This window comes from Rattus rattus, chromosome 2 (assembly GCF_011064425.1).
Source record: "Rattus rattus isolate New Zealand chromosome 2, Rrattus_CSIRO_v1, whole genome shotgun sequence".
NCBI classification, from domain to species: Eukaryota; Metazoa; Chordata; class Mammalia; order Rodentia; family Muridae; genus Rattus; species Rattus rattus.
Window position 1 is genome coordinate 189,512,835 of NC_046155.1, and position 20,341 is coordinate 189,533,175.

Below are 20,341 nucleotides of genomic sequence, written 5' to 3' on the forward strand. Positions count from 1 at the left end.
GTGAGTTCACTATACAGGGAAAAGAGAAAAATATATATGAAAAAAATAATAGACAAAATTTCCCCCCAATTAGATCCTAGTCCATAAGCATAGATTCTAGACTCTCAACACATTACAAGAAAAAAATATTTCAAAGACACCATATCTGGATACATTAGAGTCTAAATGCAAGAGGCCATGGGCACTGGGAGAGTCCTAAAGAGACAGAGAAAGAGAATGCTACACACAAAGGAAGGACCCCGATGTCCAGAGGTCACGACAGCAGAAGGTCGGAGAGACATCTTCATGACACTCTAAGAAAACCACTGCCTCAGAGGTCTGTCTGAAAGGAATATCCTTCAAGGATGAGGGGTAAGGAAAATATTTTTAGATAATAAAAACCCAAGCATCCAGTGCTACTCTGCCAGAAGTGCTGGAGAGAACTCTCCATGCTGAAGAGACTTGGAAGGTCAGCGTCAAGGAGGACAACAGAGACGGCGGATATCGGGTAAGTATGGAAGCTGCATTTCCTTCTTCAATTCCTTACACGTGTATGGCTGACGTTTTAGCACACAAATTGTATGATTGCCTTGTGATGTTTGTAGTGTTGGCAGTTTGAAACACTACCAAAACAAAAGAAACAAACAATTACAGGTGAGGACTAAAGGGAAGGGACGTATGTATGTGTTAACACAAGCTGTAAAGGGTGAGACGACTGTCTGGTAACACACAGCACGAGAGAAAAGAGCAGCCTGTGTGTAAGAGATACTAAAGAAGTCAACCAATCTCTACAAAGAGGAACAGGGAGTGAAGGAAAGCACAAAGTAACACAAACACTGGCTGCAAAAGCAAACGATAGCACGGACCGAAACTCAGTCTCATTAAGGACCACACTGAAGACCGGCACTAGACAGAAGTCTGAAGACACAGAAACATCACCAAACAGGGCCAGTTTCCGCTGTGTGCATATGTATGTATGTCTACGTTCTGTAAATAGTCGAAATGCTGTAGCTATGTCAATTTATTGTTTCAAAATATTTGAAGGGATACTTTCCAATTAAGTAATTTCAAAGCACTGGCCAACAAAGATTTTGTTTATTTTTGGCAGCAGGAGACAGGAACCCCTCAGGTTCTGAAGTAAGAATGAGAGTTGTCTTTGGGAGAGAACAAAATCTCACATACTTGTTCTTGCAAAACCCTTCCAGTGGACCTGTCCACCTTCTTGACCTCAGCGACCCTTCATCTACAGACAGCAGAGCCCACCTTACTGGCTTGATCACATTGTGATGCCTCTGCGCTTCGTGCGAAGCAGTAATAAATGAGCAGAAAATGAAGCTGTTTGTTGAAAATAACGCAGTTCCCAGTTTTACTTGTGCAATTTGATGAGAACAAACTAAACCGGGCCCAGTTGTCTGTAGTGACTCAGGGCATGCATAACTCCACGGTCAGAGCATAGGCCTATCACTTCTTGGGGTGACAGTACTTTAAACCTTGATCACTGAGAGTGTTTCAGAAGCCATGTATACAGGGAACTATGGGCCGTGAACTATAATGGCTCCATGTTGCTCTTCTGGAGCGTGCTGGAGCCTCCCTAGTTTCTTCCTCCACTGTGGGAATGGGGAAGAGAAGCAAGCCTAACTGTGCCCTGAATAGCTAGGGAATTGCTACCACATGAAACTATATATAATTGAAGGTCATTTTGTTTTCTTTTTTTAAAGTTTTTATTCTTTTATTTTATTTTATTTTTTTCGGAGCTGGGGACCGAACCCAGGGCCTTGCGCTTCCTAGGCAAGCGCTTTTATTTTTATTTTTAAAGACAAACTCTCTCACTGTGTGGCCCTGACTAGCATAGAATTTGCTACCAGGATAACCTCCAGCTCACAGTGGTCCGCTTGCCTCTGCTTCCCAAGTACAAGGATTAAAGGCCTGTGCCACCATACTGACCCTGTCCTCTTTTTGGATAAAACATGATAATATGTTTCAAAATAGAAAAACTCAAAGTAAAAGTTTTTTTTCTAACCGAAATAATAATAATTGGTATTTATTCATCAACTCTCCAAGTCTAATTGCCCAAAGGGATAAACAACGCAGTTCAAATCAAACTGTATCTGAGGTGGTTTGGGTCATCTTACATCTTAATACAGAAGGCTATTAATGCATAAATTAAGTAGCATAGGGAAAATATTTCCTGTATCCTCCTCCTCCTAATCAAATAAACTGTCAAGTGTTAGGGATCTCGAGACATCTGAAAGTATGTGGGTTTCCTTGTATCCCCCTCCCCCGCAAACCACCCACTCTCTGTTTCTGGCTTGGGCTGGAACCCAGAGGCTCACACATGCTAAGTATGCATCCTATCCCTCAAAGATACCCCCAGCTCCAGGGTGAGGAACACAGAGGCAGGCAGCCCTTGATTAACTACACTCCTTTCCAGTATTTCTCACACCCACGCAGCCTCTTAACCTAGCTGACCCAGAGCACAGTCCCTAAGCGTGCTGAATCTCAGTCACTCTCTTCCATGGTAATGTGTTTATTTCACATTTGTGGAGGCTCAGGGAGAGAACAGTGAGGTGGAGACTCTTAGCTGTCTCTTTAGGTTGGCATAAGCAGAGCCCTGGGTCACATTCCTCACCTGCTGTCACACATCTTTAGTAAATGAGCAGGGACCCGAGTCACACCTCTGCTCCTGACATTGTGCTCACAATACTGCACATGTATTGACTTCCCTGTGCCTCTTCACGGAGCTTTTTACGCAGAAGAGACAAAGAGCTGTTTGGTATTAAACGGACCCAAATTGATTTCGTCACTAATGCATACTTCACTCTGATCAACCACCCATCCAGTGCCCGTTAGGTGCTGAACACTGGGGAAAGATTCAGATAAGTCACATTATTCCGAAACTATTTACTGTTCATGGGGAAGAGCCACAAATCAAGCGTTATAATACAGTGTGCTACATTCCAAGGGTTCTTGGGTGCACATAGGACCACTGGCCCATAGAAAAATATCTCTAAGGTGTTTTTAAGTCTCAGAGAGGATAAGGAATGTAGCCAGAGGAAGAGAGTGAAGATGACTATGCCCAACGGTGGCTTTCAGTAGTGAATCAGGACAACAGTGTGCAAGGACTTGTAGGGAGAAGTGAGGGCCCGGGAGGAGTCATAGAATGTGGAAAGCAGTGTGGGGAGGAGTCTGCTCATTCAGAAGAATCACAAGTGTGTTACGTGATGTTAATGGAGTTTGGAGTGATTGCAGATGAAATCAGTACAGAAGGTAGGGGAGTGAGGCCAGGGGGAGCTGTGTGTATGGAGTCTTATCTATCTTACAGGTCTTGATAGAAGAGTGCTATTTTGAAATTTCATACTAGGAGGGTGTGATAATTACAGGGACATAGGCAGGCAGTCTGATGTTTGTCTATCTACACTTAACTCTATTTCTCTAATATGCTGGTGATGGCCCCCTCCTGTGGAGGATCTTCTCATAGGTTAGGTTGGCTGATCTTGCTTCTAGTACCACAGCCAAGAAATGGGCACCTAATTGATGACAGTCAACACATTGTAGGCAGCCTGTCTGTCCTGTCTGTTGTAATGGACCCTGCAGGTTCTTGTAAGGTTGCTTAATCTGAAAGCCTTCCTGTTCATTTATGCCACAGAGATTGGGATAAATGTCCTCTTCTTCCAGGTTACCCCAGCTCAGGCCATCTGCCTCTTGGGGGCGGTCTTCTCAGATAGGATGACATGAGGCGAGCATCCTCTGCACTGGCTGGACCTGAAGGCCATGTGCCATTGGGCTTTAGAATGTGAATCAAAGTGTTTCTCAATTTGTACTTGAGCTAAGGTGGATTTCTTTAGGATGTTAGCTACCTAAGTGTCTTGAACACTATTATGGTCTAGAGCTGTAGAAAAACATGCCATTAGAAGTACAGATGCACTATTATGTATGCCAACTGGGACAACTCGTCTAAACTCAAAGCTTTAGAATTATGCACCGGTCCAGACTTTATTGTCTCAGTATACTTGTAATCTTTTAAATAGGAAAAATCTGCAGGAGTGGAAGCAAATGACATCATCTTTCCCCCAACCGTGTTAGATAAACCAGTTTGCTAAGCCTGTTGGATGGTGCTTAGTCTGATGGAGGAATTTTCTGCTCTTTCTTCTGCTTGACTAGAACTAGTCTTCTTGGATCGCTCTCAGACTGTGTGCAAAAACGTTTTAAAAATAGCATCTAATTGGAATGAGGGGAAATTATTTGACTTTAAGCCCACTCTATGAATGGGTTCAAATAGTCGCTTATAAAACACATAAAAGTCAGTATGTATTGATAATGTTTGCAAAGAGCGCCATTGAATCTAGACCACTTCAAAACCATAGATTAGAGAGCAGCCATGTTTAAAATCTGCAAGACTTAAAGGACAAAATTTGCATAAACAAATGCATATTTTTCAGGACAAAATGTCTTGAATTAAGAAAAAAACTGATATATGCAAATAGTTGAAATAAAGAACTCACGGTATATGAGCAAAGTGCTTTTCAATAATGACACTTAGTTTTATTTGGAGAGTATTTTAGTTAAGGCTTCTGTTTAAGGGGCCTTTTATAGACTATTATAGCTCCCAATATCCTAATGCCCTCAGCTCCCCACACTGATAGATGCCCTCATGTTGGTGTAATTTGTATTTCCCCATCTGCATGCTTCTTCCCCAAATTCATCTGCTTTCCAACACAGATGATCTGGATTCTAGAAGTGATTCTGAACTTCCTGTAACTTGGGTGTTTTTCTGATGTGGTAGGTTGGTGCTCGGAGATTCGAATGAAACCTGGTAATGGACGCTGATCCTGTTCCTTAGCAATATTGACTGGCTACTCAAACCTCTCAGTCTCTCTTTTGGAGCAGCCTCCAGGGTTGTGTGTGAGTAGAGCTGAGAAGGGAAGGTTCATCCCCGTCATAAGGAAGGAGAGAAGCACAGCCCACGGCGGGTGTATCCATCAGCACCGTGCCCTGCCATCACTACAAATGTAAACATATTTGACTCTAATGAGATGGTATTTGAAATACGATCTGGCATTTAAAAATTGTTGAGAAGCACTATTCTTTACGGATTGACTTTTACTGAACTAAGCTAATTCTCCCATGTTGAAGATATTTCCTAAACTATACAATGCCCGTGAAAGCAGAGAGGGTGCCACAGGGGGAGAGGGGCTTAATAGCAGGCAGAAGGAAAGAGGAGGAAGACAAGGGAGCCTCAGACACTCCTTGTTTTGAGTTTCTCCTTCAGATCAAAGCAGAGTAAATAAAGCAACTATTTTAATTAGCTTTTTGAAGTAAACAATGATTAGTATTCAATACACACAAGTAATAAATCTCCAGGAAGAAGGCGACAGTAAACGTTTCAAAGCTTGCTGCTGCTGCTGCTGCTGCTGCTGTTGCTGCTGCTAGGATCCCTCTTGCTGGGCTGCTGATCACAGTCTTCACCCCTTCCACGTTTCTAGCAAGTTATGTGGATCAGTTGGTAGAAGGCTTACTCAGCATGCGAGGCCCTGTGTACAGCCGCCACAGCGATGACACTGAAAACGGTGTGGGTGGATCATGGGTTCTCATCTCTGCTTCCAGCCGGTTGGTCTGCTGTGAGGGTTCTAGATTTCCCTGTCCCCGCAGTCACGTGATCCCAATCCTGGAAGTGTCACTCATTTATTTGTATACTGTTAGTTCCACTCCTCTGGAAGGCCCTGATGCAGCGGTCTTCCCTAGGCTGGCTGAGCGCAGTCCTTGGTGGGAAACCCTACCACATGGGAAATAGGGCAGTGTGGTTTCCCAGGTGAAATGCAGCAAGCACACAAAGTAAGAGGGGTGCATCTATTTCCTAGTAATGAACAGATAATCAAATTAGGTTATTAATATAGCACTGCTTCTTTCTCCTAGAGAAAAATATGTGCCAAAGATTCCTTAGTTGGCTTTCAGCTTCTTGAAGGTGATGTGAAACTTGTCATTTACACAGGCAGCTGTGAGAACTGGTCCCAACCCTAGCACAGGACAAAACCTCATGGCATTGCTGGATAGCTCACACACATCTGGGGCCAGAGAATTTGAGGATCTAAGTGAAATTCAGCTTTCCTTAGTGAAAAAGTAGAAATAATGAAAAATTTCAGCTTTGTATGTTTGATATAGTTCAGTATAAAAGGCTGTGAAGGGTTAACACTACAGAGCGTTTATGAAGTAGAAGTGTAAAAATAGAGAAAAGGGCCAGACGACAGGTGCATTATCTTCTTCCCTTAGATCACAGTGGTTAAAATGCCTTTGAAATTGACGAACAAGGCCTTGAGGACAGCATCTGTAACAGGGTCATTTTGATCAAAGGACCTTTCTGTTTTGGCAGTTTGGGAGAAAATAATTTGATCAAATATCCAGCTATAAAGTTATTGTCCGTGATACTGATTTGAAAACTCATGAAGAGCCAAACTATGTTTTGCTCTTACTGATAAGACATCATTTATAACTAAGACCCTCCTGCTGAAGACAAAATTGACTTATGTGTGGGGGATGCAGCTCATTTTGCCTTTCTCTTGATACATTGTCAGAATGGCAAGCCTTGGGTGCATTAATAAGACAGAGCAATTATCTATCTGCTCTTTGGGCATAGCCACAGAATGATAAATTAAAAGAACTAAGCCATAAAAATCACTTTATTTCTTCAAAGTATAAAAAGATACGATGCAGAGGTTATGCATCCTGTGTATGCTTAGCATTCCTACAGCCACTCAGAAAATAAACCATGCCACCTGAAGGCCATTTAAAGGTACACAAGTCAGCCATGCAAGGCACGATGCAAGGGTTTGTGAAGGTCTCACTTTTCCCTGGGCCATCAGCACTGATGCACAGGGCCCTTTGCTTTGTGACTACAGGGCTGGAACACATACAGAACATGTCTGTACACTGAGCTGCAGACATATGAGAACTGTATAATGAATTCCCAAAAGTGCTATGAGGAAAGTCTTTGAAATGTCAGAAATAATGTTCATTGTAATTGGAAATGCCTAAATATTTAGGTGTTCAGTGACTAAGGTTCTTCTTGTCAAAACACAGATAAAAAGCTATCAAGAAGGGCAAGGTGGCACCGTGAGTGTGTGCGGCAAGGCAGGAGGATGGTGCTATTTTAGAACTCCTGCAGCATACGCACCCAATGGGCAAGCCCCATAGAGGGGGGTCAAATGTTCTTACCATTGTGAGCATTTCTTCTCTAGCTTCTGGCATGTTCTTCAGTATATCCTCAGAGGAGATGCATCCTTAGCATCAGGAGTGAATTAAGGCAAATATTATTTCAATTGAAATCCAACAAATAAAGTGAATGACAAATGATAGAATCAATAATGTCATAAACAGCACACTGAAGAAATGGCAGTCTCTTTCTCAGAGCCCCGTGTGATGTTCTGGGACTCTTGGAGCCACAAGCCTTGAGTGTGATGCTTTACATGTCTAATTTCTTCCTCTCTCTCTCTTAAAAAATTAAGCAAAATGTCAGTGCTCAATCTTCTCATTGACAGAGTATTTGGAAGCAGCTGAAGAGCCCAGTTCATTTACCCATCATCCTTTGCCTTGTCATTATCCTAAAACAAATTTCCTTGCGGTGGCACCTCAACTTTTCAAAGACAACAAGTATGGAGAGAGACTTTCAAAACTGCTTAGTGTAAGGAGCTACGAAACTCCTTTGTAGCCTTCCCCTAACTTCCTGTCTCTGTGAATGGTTATAGTGACAAGAAATTGGTCACCCTCCCAAACAGCTTTTTTTTTTTTGCATCATTGGAGTGCTCTCCCTAGCAGAAAGCTCTTCTGTGTATTGATCCTATTTACTCCATTACTTAATCTTGAGGAGGGAGACCCCGCATTGGGTGAAACCCCGACTTCTTTGTGACAGTCATTTGAACACTAGAAGACAGAAGTCACATCTCTCCTGGTCTCTTCTGTGCCAGGTTCTGTAGCTCTTGTCACTAGCAGTCCTGAAAGACTATATTCTCAAACTTAAAGTTACTCACTCCTGTCTTATGCTGCTTAGTGTGAAGGGAAGAAATGCCCCAATGACAGGCACACAGCTCCAGACAGTGGGACATCATACATGACATAGGGCCCTTCCAAAACCCCAAAGTGACAGTACAGAGCCAGAGTCCAGAACCAACTACAAGTCATGGCTTGGTAAATACTGGATGGACAACAGCTTCTCTTGCAAATACATGTATTTCTTTATAAGTTCAGTCTACCCTGTGGGAGAGTAAATCTCTAAGCCAATGGGACCTATGTAATGCTGAAACTTTAAGTACTTCAAGGGAGACAAGGTACATCTAAATTCAGTGCAACCTGGGGCTTTTACAGTATATAAAGTGACTGACATTTTATAGAGAAGATTGAAAGATAATTCATCGCCTTCTTTAGCAATGTTGGTATAAATTTTTCTCTTATTAATGATAGCTTAAAAATTTGAAGATCTGTAACTCAGGAGTTATATAACATATATTCTAATTTCATTTTGAAGTAAATGATTGTGGTTTGGACAGGGAGCCTTGCTCCAAGCTTCATAAAGACTCAAGCTTGGAAAGCTTGGTCTTCCAGATGTGACCATGAGGGAACCAGCTTCTCCAGGGTCCTTGGGGTCAGATGGACTTCCAAGAGCAGAGTCTGGCTGCAGGAATGGGTTCTCTGTGCTTCTTCTCTCCCTGCTTCCTGACTGTCATGAGGTGCACCCCATTCCTCCATTGTCCCCTTTCTCATGATGCTGTGTTTCATTATGGGCAGGCGTGGACTTGAGGGCCCTGAGCAGCCATTGGCTGAAACTTGGAGAAGCTAAAACCAACCTTTCTTCTCTAATGCTGCTTTTCCTCAGCATTCGGTCACAGTGATAGTTGGATGACACACAAATTGGAAACTTTAAAATAATATAGAAATTCAGATATGTCAAAATGCTTTGGGTACTACCCACAAGTTCCAGGTACCCACTTAGGGTTTGGAATATACTGACCATAGATGCAAGAGAACAACTTTACATCCATTATGTCAGATCCTCAGGGAAAAATAGAAAGAAATTAGAATAATTCCCCAGAGAGTTTGTTTATATATGTGTGTATGTGTGTGCATACATTATATATACATATTTATGTGCATACATGTATATTTATATAAAACACTTCTCTTCACTAATTGAATTTTCAAACAGTCTGAATACATATTCCTTATTTATTTTTCTCCATCTCTTAATGGTTTGTGTGTGACACATGTGCTGTTTGGACTGTCAAAATTATTCAAGAGGCAAATTAATTAAACTCCACACACTGTCTACTCACTAAAGTGCCTTTGTAGGCTCATACTATTCAAAGGAAGGAATGTTGATGAATTTTGTTTATGTAATTCATTCAAACATAAATCAATACATGCATACATTTATACTTTGAAGTATATATACTGCATTGTCGATGAACACACAATCTTCCTCATAAGTTCCCTATATTACCAATATATTTTATAATTCTCACACATCTAAGACAGATTTGCCTTTGACTGTCTATATTGGCAACACAGTCTGTTTACATTGAGATACATTAGTGAGTTGCATACTCAGGAAGAGTAAGCCTCAAAATCAGTCACATAAAAATCTCACCTCCAATTCAGTTTCCCTGAGCCCAGATCTCTAAAATGTCAAGAATTACTAGGCAAGTGAGAAATGCCCTGGAAGGAACAGTAGTGATTAGAACAAGACGGAAGTGTGAACCAACTGTAGCTGAACTATTTCTTGATATAAACTTTTTAAGATATGTGGCTACTCTGCCTATGTCCTCCAAGCTCTGAGGAGGGGGAAACACCATTGAGTGTCCCTTTCGGCTTCATGAGAAATCCGTCTCCACACAGAAATGATCAAAGGCAAGTTGAATCAATCAAATGCTCATTACCACTTCTTACTGCTCGCTGGAACTCTCTCCTTGTGTGTATTGTTAAAATAGTGTTCTACAAGACAAGGGGCAAGCCTGGATGGAACACCCCTCCATCCTTCCAGCACAACACTGCAAAGAATAGTTGTCTGATTTGGGCAACGAGGGTGGCAAGCTCACTGAGAAGAGAGCATCATGGTTCTCAGGAATGAATTCCAAGTATGTTGCAGGCTGGGTGATAATCTTTAACTGTGAGACAGGAAGATGCACCAGACAGATTTTCCCAAGGCTTCAGTAAGAAAAAATGATTGTGAATGGAGACTTTGTCTCTAGACTATATAGGTCTTAGGCCATTAAATTCTAAACAGTGAATTGAAGCACTGACTTGCCTGGTGTCTGGCATTACTGTCAAGGTTAGGTTAGATGAAGAAAGGGTTTTCAGGAGAAAGGAGACCAGGGAGCTCATAACCTCACAGAGGGCTGCAAAACACCATAAAATCTGGGGGACACCATAAAATCAGCACAGCCTGAGAGCTGTGCTGAAGAGCTGTAATGTATTTTGCTTTTGTTATCAGGAGTTATTACTTGAATAGAATAGAATACATATTCATACAAGAGTGTATTTTATAATTACCTAAAGGCTACAGTTTATTGGGTAGTGTATTCTGTTTAATTTTCATCTTCAAGACAGTTGACTGGGTCTTTTGATGTCTTTTGTGTAGGTATTATCATGTTTGGTGAACTTAATGACTACTTTCACCATGGTTCATAAATTCCTTTAATAGCAACAATACATGCCAACAAGAATTGTGACAATTCCCACCAAAATTTTTGTTAAGCTTCTGACTGTTTGAATGAAAATATCCCCTCTAAAATACCATACTGGCATAATTTCTTTCACAAGTGCATCACGTGTTTATGATGAATAGGAAGAGTTCTGAATCAACAGAGAAAATGCAGTAATAAATGTCTGCCTGGATACTCTATTCTAGGGAAAATTTCTGCATCACCTAGATACTTGTATCACCTGACAACGTCATATCGCCAGCCTCTCACACTGCAGGCCATTGTCTACTATTTACAGATGGACAAACAGCCAACTAGGCCCGGAAGGTGTCCAAATAGGGTTACCTCCTCACACCTCAGGGATCTTCTCCCTCAGAGATTAGACTCACTTTCCTCATTTGATATTACTTATTTTTCATCCTACATAACTTTGTTATTAGATAATGATTCAAAAGTTTCATACTATCATCATCAACTTGGTGCCTCTTTTCCAACATAACTACAATATTTTAGAGAGAGGTGTGTTTCAACTGCCTTTGAATTTCCCACCTACCTGACCTAAAATCAAACCTTAGAGTAAAGAAACATTTTTTGGATTAAGGCATATTATTTGATGTTATTTTGCTTATGATGTGTTGGGTTGTGGTTCTTGGATTAAGGGAGGGTATTGCAGAAATATTTTCATATATGTCAGTCATTTGCATTGTGGAAAGGATGTCAGTGTCAGCACTTGTACTAGGGATGAGCAGGAACACCAGAGCAAACAAAGGAAAAGAACAAGCGTACACTCATAATGTGTTTCTGTCAATCTCCACTTATTCTGAGACATCAATGACTGCACTGGTGATTGGTGGCAAGACTAGTCTAGGGCAAGTCTAACCATTCTGGGCAGTGATGGAGGCCGACAGAATTGCCTTCTAGGGATATCGTTGATGACTTGTGTTAAAGTCAAGGACAATGTCCACACACCATCTCTCTGTCTGAATGACTCCAGTCATATGGATAACTTGCCCCAGGCTGAATAAAGGGCACCAAGGGGAGCCTTGTCTGGAGAGAAAACCACAGTCTCTGAATGCAGCATGGGTGGTATTTAGGAGCATTGATGAGATGTACGGAAGAAGGAGATCAGTGTCGTGCCTGACTCACACAAGTAGGACAGTCCTGGAGCATGCACAACACCCTGACAACAAAACGTTAGTTATAACCATTGGCGGTCTCAGGTGGGAGCTTTCTAAATATTTGAGATCTATTTAAATTGGGGGGTATGACAGTGGCCATAGTGGCCATAGTATGGCCATCTGGGAAGGTATTAATCAACACTCTTGATTCTAAAGGGACTCCTTAAGAGCCATCACACTCAACCCCCATGTGGCCTAACCATCAACCCAGCCGACAACCCTGAGCTGCATTTGCCAGTAGCTTCCTCAGCGGGTCACAGGGCAAGGTAATCTAATCAAAGTTGGAGCTGAAAAAATGTCAGTCTCTTCAGTCATGTACCAGTGAGGTGAGTTACCCTCGATGCTCTCCTTCAGAAGGAAGGCAGATGTTAGAGATGCTAGTAAAGAACAAAGTTCCCAGCTGGTATGACCTAGTCAGGCCAGAAGAGCAATGCTGGACCCTGGAATAGTGTTGTAGCAATGGGTATGGCCCCAACAGTCCCAGGGGGCTTTAGAAGCACAAGGAGGTCTACCTTCCAGGAGTAGATGGGAGCAAAGCCAATAGATCATGGCTCCTGAAGTGTGAATGGGCCACATTCCAGCAAGCAGTATAGAATCAGCATCCTTCTTCCCTGCTCACCACGCAGCAGCAGACATGCTGATTCTGTCCAGAGGGACTTTGGGGGAAGTGGTCATTGTGGAAATGTAGGCTTGTCAGCAGCTGGGGTCATTAGTCTCATCTGAGGACAGATTCATCCTGAGACATCTTCATGAGTAACTCTCACAGCTCACTCGTCAGGTTGGCTTGCCTCTGTGGCTTGTATTGTCTCTCTCTGCCTATTTATAGCTCTTCAAATGGTAGACAAAGTGCCAGGGCACTGCCAATAACACAAGGTCAGGAAAACATGACATGACTTTCTCAGTGATGCTCCATCCGTAATTCAGGATGGCCAGGATCTGCTCAGGTCTATCCTCCACTCTACCTACTGGGGCAGAGGCCCACAAGAACGGCAAATGGTCTACTTGGGTCACAGCTATACTCAGGAATTTAGGGGACCTTCTGAGGGTCTCTCAAAATGCGCCAGTTTTTCATACTAGATCACTATGAAGTTTTCAGGAAAATCAAAGCGCTACTGGGGTCAGACTGGCTGTGTTCATGACTGTGCTTTGTCTGTTTGACAGGCAGTTTGGAGAGACCACAGGAAACTAATTGTTGCTATGCAACGAGGCTGTATCTGGCAGCTGAGTCAGGGAGAGTCAAGATGTTAAGAAGTTCTTCTGGGTGGTTCTCACTCTCTTTCTGGCCTCACAATATCAAAATCATCAATCACAGAGACACATAGCTCAAAGAGGTCAAGAAAGGCATAAGGCCACATGAAGAGAAAGCGTAACACAGCTTGCTTGTTAGGTAGCTTCCAAGACCACCCGCTGTCTCGGGTTCTGTCTGAAGGATCCCAAAACACGGTTACTTGCTATTAGGACCAAGGAGGATGTCTGCATGGTCATACACTGTTTCCAGCCCCCAAAGCTCAAAAGCAGCATAGGGCATTGTACAGGGTGAGGACCAAATGGCTCCCACCCATGTGAGCAAGGATGGCGGTCAGAGCTGTGAGCATAAGCAGACACACTGGATGAGGCTCACTCTAAAAGAGCAGAGTAGGCAGCTGTAGATGCCGGAGACAAAGTTAGGAGGAAATGATCGTTTACTGCAGGAAAGGCAAGTACCAGAAACTTTAGATGCTAGTGGAAAAGGTAAAGGGGAAATTTGAGGATTTGGAGAAAAAAACCAAACCTGTCCGTGCCAGTGGTCCACATTGTATTCTTAGGACACAGACGGTTGGTTTGTTTGCTTCATGTTACTCCTGAGATTATAAAGATTTGTGTATTTAATAGGACTAAACATGCCTTTAAACTTATCTAATTTTTGCTTTGTATTTTTTCTCTAAAGAGCAACAGAAGGGTTGGAAGGCCCCAACATGAGCACCTAGCATTTGAGTTTCAAAACCAAGCTAGGTTTTTTCTTCTTCTTCTTTTTACTCAGTGACAAACTGTAATTTATGGCAATTTATCTAAGGTGACAGATTTTGACCTCCTAATGTAGCTGGCCTGAGTTCTAATGACTAGCCATTCCTTTCTAAAACATCTGCCACCATTTCAGAGTCATCAGACCATTCCAATCGCTTTGATGTGCTTTAATTTAGGTGATGAGATTCTGCACCACCATTACGCTGCCTGGTGACCCTTTCTGCTTCTTGCAGCCTGACTAACCTTTCTGCAGAGTGTGGTGAAATGGGCAGTGACAAATACTTGTGGAGCTGTGTGTCCTGAACAAGGTACCTTTGGATACTTCACAGGAGTGGAAGGTACCTGAGGGTCTCAGAAGCAGGGGAGAAGAGAAAATAAGCAGTCTATAAAGTTCCATTAATGGTGTGTGCTGATCTGAGAGGAGGCTGCATTGCTACGACGTGTGAAAGTCAGCTGTAGTTTAAATGAACGGAGAATGCCAAGGCGGGCTGGACAGCCAGAGAAGACTGCAGAGCCTGGGGAGTGTGGCGCTGCCGAGCTGATGCACACAGTAAACAGTGAGGGCAGGCATTGTGCAGAGGATATCCCTGAGATCTGGGTTAACAAGCTATAAAGTACTGTTTTATTGCTTAATGCGGCAACCCAGACGGGTTTGAGAAAACACGTCTATTTTTAAACTACTTCAGTGTTTACAGCTGGTTTCAATTTGTCAACCTATCTGAAAAACTGAATGTAATGGCCTGATTAGGGGCCAGCAGAATTCAAGGGAAGAATTTTTTTTTTAATGGATCAATGGTGTAGAAAATTTGGTACCATCTGAGCAGACTTAAAATAGAATGTGTGTAACAGAACACAACAGAGCCCTTCCTCACTGTAAGCGCCTGAGGATTAACAAACAGCTCCAAGCACAGCAAAAGCCTGAGGGCTGCCCCGGCTCCTCAGGTGAGAGGAGTCTGCTTGGGCCCATGGCTTCTCACTGTATCATCATGGTGCTGCTGCCCTACTCAGAGCTTTACCAGTTTTCTCTTTTCGTATGACGGAGGAATGGCTGAACAGGGGAGTGGGGGAATTCATGCTCTGATCTGTACTAGCAAGCATGTCATAGAGGCTGGATAGGCTTACGTGGGTTATCTGTGAATTCTCTCACCAACATGCCCACAGGCCGCTGGAGACAGCCTTTGGGATTCTACTTGTGCCAAATCAACAAGGAAAAGTAACCATCAAAGAGGCTCTACTCTCATGATGGGAGTAAGGCCTCTGTCTCTAGGGGTCTGGCCTCTGTTGCTACACGATGATGGAGTGTTTCTCCTCTCCAGTGGGAACAGTAACAAGGTTCCTCAGGGAAACAAAGAACTTCACCAGACACCTACAGGTCAGGTGTGTGCTGACTCAAACTGTGAGAATTCAGTCTATTATTTATAAGTTACTCAGTCTCAGGTGTTTTGTTATAGTATCACAAATAAACTAAGACAGCCACCAATACTGATAACATGGGTGTCTACCTTTGGGGACTGGGCACTCTGCAAACACAGATGAAGCTAACTATATGAAATGTATTCAAAGCAAGGGTGGGGTAAAGGCAAAACTTTCTGGGAATATCTCAAGATTTGACTTTAATTTAGATAAGATAAAAAGTTGTTACATCTAATAAACTACTACATTATATCCTGGGGGTAAGTTTACCCTGACATATTAATTCTTCCACTCTGAGTATTAGTACAGTTTGGCAGTCAAATTTCCAGACAGACACTGCCATAGGAATACCTCCATGATTGCAGTGTCACAAGCAATACAGCAGCAAACGTATTTGTGGTCCCATGTTCCCAGAACCCATGTGTGCAGAAAATGACTGCCAGGTTCAGACTAAGTTTCTGAAGGTGTTCCTGTTATCCACTCTATCAATCTTTTGCTTAATGTTCAATGACTTCCCAATGTTGATAGAACTTGCTTCAATCTTATCTCTGGTAAGGAATACACCCACAGCATCAAAGCTGTTCTCCAAATGTGGCTGGGGCTACATCACTATTCCATGGATAACATTTCTCTCCTCTTAGTATTTATAATACTATAAAATGAATAACATGAGTGTTACCATTTTGTTCCTACATGTTGACCAAGAAAGAGACAAGAAATATGAACAACTCTTGCAAGGGGGAGATGCTAACTCAGTGTCCTATGGAGTCCTACAACAGCAGCAGCAGCAGCAGCAGCAGCAGCAGCAACAACAACAACAGCAACAACAACAACAACAAAAACGACAGACATGAAAATACCCAAAACTTGATAAAACAGCAGACACTTGAAAATCATCAGTAAAATAAGCCCCAAGTCCTTCCGCTCTTTTTCTCTCATGGTTGCTGCCTTAGCAGTGGTCACACTAGATATTTCTCCTAGTTGGGGAAGGATCATTGAAACTGAAGACTTCCCCCTAAGACTGGAAAAAATACTAAGAAGCTGATAAAAATCAAAGATGTAATTTTAAAGAAATAGAAAATCTATCTGCAGGCTGATGCTATTTGAGTTCTGCAAATACGCAGAGGACCTGAATAATCCATCTCTTCAGAGGAGTGGAGAGTGACTGAGTGTTAGTGGGTGTTTGTAAGGTGAGAGATACTTGAAACACCACCAACAAATGTGTCTTTGTGATGGTATGAAAACATATTTTCCAAAGACAAGAAATTAGCAGCCAGCCAAACAGTCAGCAGATACCAGGAATCTGTGGTGCAAAAGGAAGAACTTCCGTGGGGCTTTTCCTGTGTCAGATAGTACATGACATCAGCAACGAAGCTGCTCTACTCATGAGAAAAATCTAGTTAACAAAAGACTAGTAGTGACAGAATGTGGCTGAGGAAGTTGACTTCATCTTTTAAGTATGAAAATTAGATTCAGTTAGTGACTAAGAAATGAGTAACTACAGTTAGGAATTGTCCAAAGGCCTGGGATTTGATAGTGAATGAAATATTAGTGAGATATTACCCATGAAGGCCACAGCTTGGTGGGTGCCCATTTCGTGGAAATGAGTGTTGAGCTTAGGGAGGGGAGAGGCACTGGGTGGAAGGACATCTAATGGCTGATGTCAGGATTGTGAAAGCCATGCTAGTCATGGGCTAGAGTACAGATGTGGTAGTCAGGCTGCAGAAGAGGATGGTCCTTTTCAGGTATGATTTGGAAGTTTGATTTTCATCCTTTATCTGCTTAAGTGAACTTATCAGTTCCTTAGACTCCATCCCCAAGGACTGTACTTCCCTCACACAACACAACACAACACAGCACAAGTCAACACAACTCAACTTAGAGTTTCCATGGTCTACTATATGAAGGAGAGCCTGCCCCGAGCTCCTTCAGCCCACAATTCCACGGGTGCACACCTTTGTGATGCCCAACAGCATGCTTATTGGGAGAACACCTCTAACCTGTATCCCTGTGCACTCATCTGTCCTAATGCGAATCTCCCGCTGGATTGGCGGCATCAGCATGGATATTTTTCATTAGTGCTTAACCTTTGTGTGAAGGCGGAGTCACTTAGAAATCCTATCGTAACCCCAAAGGAAACTGGACTTCTTAACGAACCCTAATTGAGTTTGCTCATCATGAGGTCAACCATCATGTAGGCAGTGAAGCAAATCTGGAACATGGCGTGTCTGCCGCCTCCAAAACCAAACTCAGAAACCTAATCCTTGGTGTGACAGTGATGAGCAGCAAAGCTCTATGGGAGGGTTTCGGCTATGGTGCTCCTATCTTGTGTGGACTACAATAGGATGTTAGGTCCAAAACAGCTCGAGGCTACCAGTTCCATCTCTGCCTCACCATGCGTCCTGTACTTCCTTCACAGGTGGATGTAAGAAGGTCCCAGAACGTGCTCCACACAACTCTTAGCTTTCCAGTCTCCAGGACTGTAAGAACTAGATTTCTTTTCTTTATAAATGACGTTGCTTGCAGTATTCAGTTACAGTATCATAGAATAAATAGGCGCCCTGGAGCTTCAGAAGTTCAATAAACTGTCAATAGGCATGTTCTAATAGATTATCTGCTTTGATGCTAGCTAGGAGTGTTGTCCATATTCTGGCTTTTTCTGTCCCCTCTCATTCTCAAAGACCATTGCCAACACCACAACCAGAGATTAGCTAGAGCAGTGACCAGTCTTCCCATAGACACAGCCTCCTGAGATATAAATAGCTTAACATTTGCTTCCATGCCTTCAAACACCACACAGCCCTAGATTTATGCCTTAGCATTTGACTTCCTGCTTCCCCTCACAAGATATAAGCATTGCCACCCCAAGATCAAAGCAATTTGTGATTTCGAGGAAGACACCAGATAGGCAATTTTTTTTTGTTATGGATTTTGTACTATGTATGAGGGATAATGGTTTATAGAAATGAGAAATAATTGTATTCTAAAATGAACCATAAGCTGTACCTTTTCAAACATTCTTGCTTACTAGTCAGAACTGACCTTGTGCTGTATAAGCTAATATCACCCGAAAGCCTGGGAATATTACGTTTTATTATTTTTGTTCATAAATATGGATCTGTAAAGGCAAATCCCCATCCACCTCAGATATTCAAACTCCTGCAAGGATTTTCTCTTCTGCAGCATGGTATGTAATGGACTCTGTTTTCTTTGCCTCTTCTGTGTTTGCTGCAGTCAACAGGAGCATTGGTGCTGCGATGTATCTGACAATCCTAGGTGAATCCAGCAAAAACTAAGGTCATAGAAATGACCTCTTATGTAGATTCCTGTGAGGGACATGGACATATCATCACAAATTCCCAAGTAGCAGCCTTTCATGACATTTCAGTGGGAATCTACTGGACTAGATTTAAGCCTAGCACTCCTCAGGGTTGCTGCTGCTTCTGTGGGGTCAGCAAAGCACCCTGCCTTACAACTTATGTACACAGTCTAGGACAGCTGTGTCTCGCTCTACCCTATTTCCACATCTGCATTCTTACCCTGGGTCAGCCATCCAGAAAGAATGTTCTGACTCTTATCAGTAAAACAGCATGGTGCATGATGAGGGCTCCAGGGTATGGCTGGACCTTGACATCACAGGAGAGGAAAGAGTCTACCATGTGCCTAGGCCCTGCCATATGCCAGGTGCTCTGCTGGGGTCGCTAAAGAGATCCCCTCACAAGTTCCACTGCATGCTCTAAAGAGAGGCAGTCACAGAGATGCCTGAAAGCTGACCTCCAGAGGAGGAAGTAACGCAAAGGTCTTCTCACTACATCTCTGCCAGTATCTTCCATACTTTCTAGTATATTGATTTAAAGGGGCAGCTCCATCTGACTTGTTTACTGTTTTATCTGCACAAACTAATCCAGGGCCCAGCACACAGCAAGTACTCAATACATATTTGTTGAGTGAATGATTGAGGGCATGGATGAATGAGTGAGTGAATTTTTCAGTGATATTTAATCTTGATCTTTAGCTCTTGGATTGAGAGATACTTAGGATACTGATAAGCACATTTCAAAGAGTGTCTATGGCAGCATTTCCAGATGCAATTAACCAAGGCAAGACAATTCTCCCCAAGTGGTGGCAACACATCTTGTGGTGGTGGTGGTGGTGGTGGTGGTGGAGGTGGTGGTGGTGGTGGTGGTGGTGGTGGTGTGGTAGTGGTGGTGGTGGTGGAGGTGGTGGAGGTGGTGGTGGTGGTGGTGGTGGTGGTGGTGGTGGTGGTGGTGGTGGTGGTGGTGGTGGTGTGGTGGTGGTGGTGGTGGTGGTGGTGGTGGTGGTGGTGGTGGTGGTGGTGGTGGTGGTGGTGGTGGACATCTGGGGTGGGGGAGGTGGAGTGGTAGGTTGTTGAACACAGGCATTCTTGCTCTGTCTCCAGTTCTCTATGACACACGCTGTTCTACTCTACCAAGGCCCCCTCTCCCTCTTCCCACCACGATAAACTGAAACCTCTGAGATCTTGAGGCAAAATAGATTCACCTTCCCTTGTGCTGCATACACTAGGTATTTTGTCACAGCAATAGAACATGTGACTATCACATTCTCCATTTGGTCACTGATTGGAATCCTTACTAGATAATTTTATGCCCTATATAGAATTTATCAGATGTCTCTGTGCTGTAGCTGGAAGGAGCTCATGCAAATGAACAGTTTAAATCAGGTTTAGCACCAAAGACAGTTGGTTCCCCAAGATGCCTGCACTTTACATGCAAGACCCTGAGTTCCTTCACACAAAGACACACAGAGACACAGAAACACACCACACCACACACACACACACACACACACACACACACACACACGAACCCTACCAAAAAAAATTAAGGCACTGATGACACAGTTGTTTTCTGCTTTTTGTATGTAATGAAATAATTGAAACTAAGCTCTCTGCCCAGAAGGTGAACTAACCCATAGCTTAACCTGACTTACCCACTGGCCCTGCACAGTTGCCCTGGGGAACAATGATCAATTTTCATAGCAGGGATTACTTAAGACTCTTGAGGAAGGTTATAAATAGACTATGGTTCTTCATCTACT